The sequence below is a fragment of the Capricornis sumatraensis genome, chromosome 9 (assembly GCF_032405125.1).
Source record: "Capricornis sumatraensis isolate serow.1 chromosome 9, serow.2, whole genome shotgun sequence".
Lineage (NCBI taxonomy): Eukaryota > Metazoa > Chordata > Mammalia > Artiodactyla > Bovidae > Capricornis > Capricornis sumatraensis.
In genome coordinates this window covers 66,123,394-66,132,890 of record NC_091077.1, presented here as the reverse complement: position 1 = coordinate 66,132,890, position 9,497 = coordinate 66,123,394, and positions in this window count along the sequence as shown.

The window sequence follows — 9,497 nt, the reverse complement described above, 5'->3', positions numbered from 1 at the left end:
TGCTTGCAATCAATGTTTAAATATTTGGGGAAAATTTTACTAAATTCATAAGTACCATTTTATCAGTTGTGAGGTAGTATACAAGTATTTAGAGATGTAGTTATTTGTTTATTTATATTTTTGGCCACTCCACATGGCTTGTGGGATCTTAGTTCCCAGACCAGCAATCAAACTAGTGTCCCCTGCATTGGAAGGCAGATTTCTTAACTGCTGTCCTACCAGGGAAGTCCCTTTAGAGGTGTATTTAGAGCAATGTTTATTTTTAAGTTAATAAGATTTTTAAATCAATCTTTATACCCAATACAAATTGTAGTGAATCTTTTTCTCCCAGGAGTATTTTGGGCATTAACAAATACTATCACTGTCCCACCCTGACACTATAAAATGGTAGAAAGGAAATGATATGTTCAAAGATTTCTTGAACACAGACAGATAGACAAGTGCTGGGTGAGGAGCAGAGAGGAAGCAAGTGCAAACCAGAAAAAGTCCAGAGCTGGCTGAAGCTAAGTCGAACCAGATACATATAGCAGAGGGTGCTGTGCGGTGCTTAGTCACTGTCATGTCCAACTCTTTGCGCCCCCATGGACTGCAGTCTGCCAGGCTCCTCTGTCCATGGGGATTCTCCAGACAAGAATACTGGAGTGGGTTGCCATGCCCTCCTCAAGGGGATCTTCCCAATCCAGGGATCAAACTCAGCTCTCCATAGCAGAGGATGAGTGCTGGGAAATAGAGCAAAAACAGGCTGATCGACAGCCAGTGCCCCACCCACGCAATGCTAAGAATTTAACCACCCACCTTCTGGTCCAAAACCTCAAAAAAGCTCTCTAGAGAAATTAGAAAAAAAAAAAAACCTGAGGAGAATGAGGCTAGTTGGCAAGAATATCCAGGTTTTAAAGGAGGAAATGAAGGGGATCAGAATATGCCATTCCAAAACACTCCACTTAAGGATTACTTTGAGCTAAAGGCAACTGAGACACAGCAGATGTAGAAAAAGCTCTCTTTTTTTCTCCCTTTCTGTCCAAAAGCAGGGTATAAATTTCCATTTGCCAAGGTAACAATTTCCTTTTGTAAAAGTGTCCCAGGTCCCTCTCCCACACCAGGAAGGGAAAACTCATTACTGAGAATGGTACCAACTTGAATCTACATAAACAAACTTTACTGATATAAACCTTGTCTTCCATTGTGTGTGCCAAGACACTTCAGTCATGTCTGACTCTTTGTGACTCTATGGACAGTAACCCACTAGTCTCCTCTGTCCATGGGATTCTCCAGGCAAGAATACTGGAGTGGGTTGCTATGCCTTCCTCCAGGGGATCTTCCTAACACAGGGATCGAACCCACATCTCTTACATCTCCTAAATTGGCAGGCGGGCTCTTTACCACTAGCACCACCTGGAAAACCTTTATCTTGCATTAGTTTCTACCTTAAATTTACTTTCCCGCAATCTCCTCACTCTTGGGAGCCCAAATCTCTTTTCTCATTGTCTTGTCACATCTCCATAATCTATCACTCTTTGTTAAAATGATAGGAGATCAGCTCTCAGGCCTAACCACCCTTTGGGGGCTTTCACTTCTTTTCTGTGAAGCCCCCTGACATGTATTAATAAAATATATCAATATCAAATAAAATCTGTTATGCCCTTTCACCTATATAACTTGTCTTTTGTCAGTTTAATTTGCAGAACACCAAAGACGGAACAGAAGAGGATAGAGAGAAAAGTTTTTTTGCCTTTCCTGAGATGCAATAACAGGGACGTGACATGATTCAAAGAAATAAAGTATTAGGAGTTGTATTTTTAGGCCTAAGGAGAAGAGCTGCCTCAGACAAGCAAAATTCCCACCACCTTTGAAAGGTTCTCCAAATAGGCAACCGATCTCCCCACTTTGGGGCCTTTTCATCAGCTTCCTCTCTTTTTTGTAAGTGTTATCTTCAAGAAGTACCAGTGAATATTAACAAATTTAGAATGAGATGAGTTCTCAGACATACTCCATCCTATGCCTGAGACCAGGATGATGTAACATGGGAAATCTACACATTGGACAGTGACAGAGCTGGGGTTTTGACTCCTAGTTCATTGCTAGTATAAGTGGGGCAGTGAGGTGAAAGCGTCATAGGGAGTCCAGAAGCACTAAAATCTTCTCTAAGAAAAAGAAATGATCCTATATATAAAATTCCAAACACACATAAGGAAAGATCTGATGTGAATTTATACTCCCTTGAACAAACTTCCACCAAATTCATTGAACCAAAGAAATGTTTCCTTCCCTTGAAAAATAATAATGTAAGAGCGCTTAGCATATTGTTCACGGCCACGAAGCCACCGTTGCTTGAATAGATGTGATTCACAGACTTTCATATACTTGAGTAGAGAGGAACAGAATTTGTCACACACACACAAAGAAAAAGTATACAGAAAAAAAGCTTAGAAGTACTCTCTTTTTTCCTTTTTTTTTTTTTTGATTTGCAATGAATCAAAGATGTGAATTAACAAAGATTCTCAATCACAGTCCACAAAGTATCAAGGCTGGTGTGTCAGAAAGAACTCTGATTATTAAGACTAGCCTAGAATGAACTGCAGCTCCACATACACCTCAAAGAACTTCATTTTCTTCTCTGGTCCTTCGTTTTCACATCTAAAAATTGAGGGAATTGACTAACCCAGATAATTCCAAGAGTTTCCTTCTTTGTTCTTCCCATTTCTAGTATTCTATATCATTACTCCTCATTTTTACAGTTTATCCTTTTATCCCTGTAAGCATGATCACTAACCTTTGCAAAATGCACTTGTATCAAAAGTGAAGAACAGCTAGAACTGAGATCTCTTGCCCAGTAAAATGCAAACTGTGAGTGTTTGGCCTTCCTAACGGAATAAGAAACCAGACTGCGCAAGTCAAAAGCTGTGAAAACTTCATAACCCAAAACAATGTGAAAGTTGGCACCAAGAAGAGACATTTAGAAGCTGATGGAAAATCTTAGCGTAAGCTCCCAAACAATACTTCTGGATACATAGTCATTTGTCAAGGGAGAACTATGCTCCAAACTTGGAGTAGGACCCAGGCTGGAAATCAACCTGATTTATCAAATTTTATTAAGTGTTGATATTATGCAAATCTCTGTGCTCAAAGCTATGAAAGATACTGAAAAGGTTCAACTTGGCCCCCATCCCTCAGTTCACAGCACAGCAGAGTTTAGTCATTAGGAGCATGGGCTTTGAATTCCTTCCTGACTTCACCTCTTGCTAATCTTATGAGTTTAGCCAAGTTACTTAATTTTTCTAAGCCTCCATTTTCTCATCTGTAAAATGGGGGTGATAATAACAGAGGATAATGCACCTCAAGCACCTTAGCACAGTGTCTCAGACAGCGAATTTTCAATGAATATAAATTTACATGTTATACAGGTTATAAATGCTATAAACAGTAGGCAAGGCAAAAAAACGAAGATAATAAAGTCAAAGGCAAGATGCAGTAAGTGTTAAAGGAGTTTGAGTGATGTGATGACCACAGGACATGAGGCAGACTCTGGTGTTTTTCAGGGTTAGGAGGCTAACTTACCAATTAATTAATAAATATGATGTGTTAGGTTACAGTCAGAGAAAATTATGATCCATGGAAGCCCAAGAGAATGGAAATTATCCTTCACTCCTTTCCTCTTGGGCTTCCCAGGTATCTCAGTGGTAAAGAGCCTGCCTGGCAAGCAGGAGATGTAGGTTCGATCCCTGGGCAGAGAAGATCCCCTAGAGAAGGCAATGGCAACCCGCTCTAGTATTCTCGCCTGGGAAATCCCATGGACACAGAGGAGCCCAGCAGGCTACAGTCCATGGGGTCACAAGCAGTCGGACGTGACACCGACTACACAGCAGCAGCAGCAACCCGTTCTCTTATTGGCATGTTTGTCCCTCTATGTAGCTCAGTTCAGCCAGACTGATATCAGATCTGTTCCAATCCAATTTTCCAACTGCTAAATAACTACTAAAATAGCTAATACCTTATGAAGCAGCTATCACAAATAGTCCCATTTTACAGATGCAGTAAGCACAGAGAGGGTATTCAACAAAGGTCATGTAACTAGTCATATAACCAAGAGAACCTTGTCCAGAGGTTCACCATCCTACTGCCTAGAGGAGTGATGAGCACGTAGTGGATACAGTGTAGATGTGTTGACTGAGCGAGCTGAGAAACCTGGGGTTTGCACTCAGCACTGTGGGGCTCCCCTGCTACACCCACTCCCTTTCTTGTTATCAGTGAGTAGTAATGTGTCTCAGCAACTGCTTCCAAGCCTCACTTGGGAAACTACAGACCTTAAAGTTTTGTTAAAGGTCAATGTTCATTAATAATTCCCTCAAAAGTTAACAGTGTGGGAAAGGTAGTTTTGAACCATTAGCCCACTGTGACTCCCTTTGCCTAACAAAGTAATAAAGCTATTTTTTTCTACTTCAGCAAACATACTGTCTCTGAGATTCAATCTGGTGCCAGTGCAGAGGCCAGATTTCAGCATCAATATCCACCCCCTGATTATTGTTAATATTTCCATTTTTCAAGATAGGAAACAGAGGCAAAGAGGACTTCAGTGGCAGAGTCAGTGTTCAGACTCAGATAGTGTGATACCAGAGTCCACTCTAAGCACCTCAGCACATGTTACACTTCCTTCACAATTTCATTGTGGGCATCAATCAAGTTGACTTTCCATCCCTGACTGGAGAAGTAACAAACAGTGTGTCTTTGCTCCTCTTAGAATAAATCTTCATGGTGAGTTCTCAAGCAGTGACTTTTGGGGGAAAGCTAGGCTGACCCCAATCGTAAAACTAGATTCCAGTGGGAGGAAGGAACGGGAGCCAACAGTGAGTGATGAACGGGTGGGGTACTGGATGTGAGAGGAGCAGCGTATGAGTGACAGCAGCTGCCTGGTTCATCTTTTACCTGCCTCCTCTCCTTGTAGAATACTCACCCTACTACATTTTAATGAAAGGCTGATTTGGGCCATGATTTAGTGGATTCCTTAAACATGCGTCTTACAGAGACAGAAACGTGCCTGCAAGATTTTACTTCTCCTGACCTTGGAAGTTCAAAGGCAGAGTCAGGCTCCTCCCTGCAGCGCTGTAGGCAGTTGCCTAGGAGATGGGGTTTCAGTGGGCGGGAAAGACTCTTTCCTGGGAAAAGGGGGAGGGGGGACGCCAACCCTTTCTGCTCTGTGAAGCCAGAAACTCTCAAAGAAGGGGAAAATAACTTTTATTCCACACTGACAGATGGGGCTTATATGCAAAAAAATTGCATGAGAGATGAAATATGGTGATTTCTATTCACATTAAAGAGGAAAGAGTTATTATCAAAGCATTTCCTGAGAGGCCCTGTGAATAGAAGCCAGGAGACAGAGAGGAATGGGGCTCCTACAGAAGATCTAGAAGGGAGGAAGCCATCCCCCTTCACAAATGAGGTCCCAAGCACCCTCCCTACCTCACCTTCAAGACTCACACCTTGCCTCTGTGTGTTCCCATAAGGGTTCCATGCCTGAGACTCTCCCCTGTCTTATTATGCAAACTCCTGCTCATCCTCCAAGACCCTATGTGAATATGTCTTTGAGTATCTTCCCTCACCTTTCTATCTGGCTCCTTCATTCCTGCCCCCATTGCACTTTGTACATCCTTTAATCATCTTGTTGATACTAAATTTTTAAAGGAAAAGGAGAAGAAGAAGGGAAAAAAAGAGAGGAGAAGAAAGGCACTATTTGCTTTATTTCACATGGGAATTATTGTGAAGAGGTAGGTACTATTATTTCCAAATTACCTATGACTAAACAGCCTTTAGACCAAAAATTCTTAAAGAGATGGGAATACTAGACCACCTGACCTGCCTCCTGAGAAATCTGTACGCAGGTCAAGAAGCCACAGTTAGAACTGGACTTGGAACAACAGACTGGTTTCAAATTGGGAAAGGAGTACATCAAGGCCGTATATTGTCATCCTGCTTATTTAACTTATATGCAGAGTACATCATGAGAAATGCCAGGCTAGATGAAACACAAGCTGGAATCAAGATTGCAGAAGGAAATATCAATAACCTGATATGCAGATGACACCATCCTTATGACAGAAAGCGAAGAAGAACTAAAGAGTCCCTTGATGAAAGTGAAAGGGAAGAGTGAAAAAGTCAGCTTAAAACTCAACATTCAGAAAACTAAGATTATAGCACCTGGTCCCATCATTTAATGGCAAATAGATGGGGAAACAATGGAAACAGTGACAGACCCTTTTATGGGGCTCCAAAACCATGCAGATGGTGACTGCAGCCATGAAATTAAAAGACACTTGCTCCTTGAAGAAAAGCTATGACCAACTTAGACAGCATATTAAAAAGCAGAGACATTACTTGGCCAACAAAGGTCTGTCTAGTCAAAGCTATGGTTTTCCCAGTAGTCATGTATGGGTGTGAGAGTGGGACCATAAAGAAAGCTGAGCACTGAAGAACTGATGCTTTTGAACTGTGGTGTTGGAGAAGACTCTTGAGAGTCCCTTGGACTGCAAGGAGATCCAACTACTTCATCTTAAAGGAAATCAGTCCTGAATATTCACTGGAAGGACTGATGTTGAAGCTGAAACTCCAATACTTTGGCCACCTAATGCAAAGAACTGACTCACTGGAAAAGACCCTGATGCTGGGAAAGATTGAAGTCAGGAGGAGAAGGGGACAACAAAGGTTGAGATGGTTGGATGGCATCACTGATTCAATGGACATGAGTTAGAGTAAGCTCTGGGAGTTGGTGATGGACAGGGAAGCCTGCCATGCTGCAGTCCATGGGGTCACAAAGAGTCAGACACAACTGAGCGAATGAACTGAACTGAAACAGCTTTAGAGAGCCTAAGTAACTTGCCAAGGTCACATGCATAGAGCAGAGTCAAGACTCCCCTCTGGGGCCATCTAATCAAATCTGGCTTTAAGCTCCCTTCCTTGTTAGATGTTATCATTCACTGCTTTTATGGTCACTTTTTCTGGTAGACCATGAGCTCTCTCCTTGAAGCAGCAATTCTGATAAATCTGTTGTTTCATTTCCCAGTGTGTCCAGAACAGTGCATGGCATAGACTAGGGAAAGATTTTCTGAAAGGGGGAGAGAGAAAAAAGAGGAAAGAAGCAAGGAATAAAAGTGATTTGATGAACAAAGAGATGGCAAGTAGCAAGGGGATATGTGCCTCCACCCAGCGTGCGCAAGTAAAGTTATCCCAGTGAATCCACAAAGTCCTGGAGCTCTGTTATGAGCTCTGCAAAGACAGACACAGTCAGGCACAGGTTGTAAACTGCAAACACGGTGGCAGGATCACATTAACCTTAAACAGGGCCTGGTATAGATTATACCTTCTGTCTGCTACAAACACAACTCTTTAAGGATATTATCTAGTAGTTGGGGCAGTCTTGTTCTAAGGGGAACACTATTTGTTAACAGTCACTGAGCCAGACCCATTCAGTGTGCTTAGGGCAATGATTTCCAATTGCTTTGCAATTCTAACAGTCTAGCAGTGCTTGGCCTCAGGATGGCGGACTCCCATCTTTAACAGCAGTGTATGGCAAGCATTTTATCATTATTGCTGCTGCCGATTACCCATATAAAGTCAGCTTGTTGCAAGATTTCAAATGATGCTGAAATGTATAACTTATAAAGCATAAGTTCCTCTGCCTCTCTCTCAGCTTCCACTTTCTCTCTCCCTTGGAGATAACCACAAAGAACCACTGACATACACTAATAAATACATACTCTTTCCACAGAGGGAATACCAAACTATGTACAGTCCTAGAGTCAGCTTTTCTCACTTATCAGTTCTAGACACCTTCCCATGTCAGTTCAAAATCTTTATCATTCTTGTTAGTATCTGTATCATACTTCACTGTGGAGATGTATCTTTATTTAACCATTCTCCTACCCATAGGTACTAGAGCTGGTTCCATTCTTTTTCTATTAACAAGGTTGCAATAAAGATCTCTCTTGAGATGTAGATGCTGATGTAGATGACATAGATAAGATAGTATTTGCTAAGTCACTTCAGTCGTGTCCGACTCTGTGTGACCCCATAGATGGCAGCCCACCAGGCTCCCCTGTCCCTGGGACTTTCCAGGCAAGAACACTGGTGTGGGTTGCCATTTCCTTCTCCAATGCGTGAAAGTGAAAAGTGAAAGTGAAGTCGCTCAGTCATGTCCAACCCTCAGCAACCCCATGGACTGCAGCCTACCAGGCTCCTCCATCCATGGGATTTTCCAGGCAAGAGTACTGGGGTGGGGTGCCATTGCCTTCTCCGTAAGATAGTATATATCTGTATATAGATGATACAGATATATACCTTTGAATCATATGCAAATAATCTGTAGTATATATTTCTAGGGTGAGACTATAGGTGTGCATAACTAATTTTCATATTAATAGATATGACAAACTACCCTTGAAAAAACTGGACTAGTATATACTCCAATCATGTACTATACATGATGAAAAGAACACTTTGGAGACTGTGATCCTGGCAAAAAACATTCCTTAGGAGCTTTGGTTTATAGTTTGTTATACAACAAGAACATCTCTAAGATCCCAAATCTATGTGGAGTGGGTGGGAAGTGTTAGAAAATCAATTTAAAAATTGTTTCTCTGTGATCATAACCCTAGGATACTGGAAGAATTCAAGCAAATCCCAGAGGTGCCCCTCATGCCACTCTGTTCCATGTTTAGAAGGGGTAGAAAATATTCTCCTTTCCTATTTTGCTCACTCCTCAATCCCACACACAATCTTGCTAACATGGGCTCATCAAACCCTGGGGCTATAACCCCAGATGCCTGCAGTGGCCAGAAAGTGAGGGCAGGAACAAAGGAGGCCAGAGTAACCCAAGACAAGCAGATCCAAAATCCCTACTGTTAAACTGCATCACAGAGTTGAGCACTTGGCTCCCATGTTTTTATGCCAACTGGCCAAGAAGAAACTAACTTACTAGAAAGAAGATGGCAAGAGTTGCACAGGATTTCCCTGGTGGTCCAGTGGTTAAGGCCCTGCACTTTCACTGTAGAGGGCACAGGTTCAGTCCCTGGTTGGGGAACTAAGATCCCATATGTCTTAGTGTGGCCAAAAAAAAAAAAAAAAACACACACACACTTGCTGCAAAACAAATGCTGAATGCTATTTTTAAAGAGAAGACGGAAAAAAGAAAAACATTTTTAAAACATGCTCATTATTTCAGCCACAGGCAGAACCTATCAGTCAGGTTTCACTTGCTTGGCTTTGGCATAAATTGCCTGGCTCCTGGCACTGGAAACCTGTAACCATTTCACTTGTGGCATCTCTTACTCCTCCCCAGCACCTCCATCATTTTCCCAAGCTCATTTTTTACTCTGCTGCTGAAGAGGAGAAAAAAGGTTCATTCATGTAGATAATAAATGAACCCCTGACTTTGGCAGAGGGCTAATTAGTGTGCATTATCACTTGGGCTAATGAGATCTGAGTAGTGCTGCCCATGCCCAACACGCCTA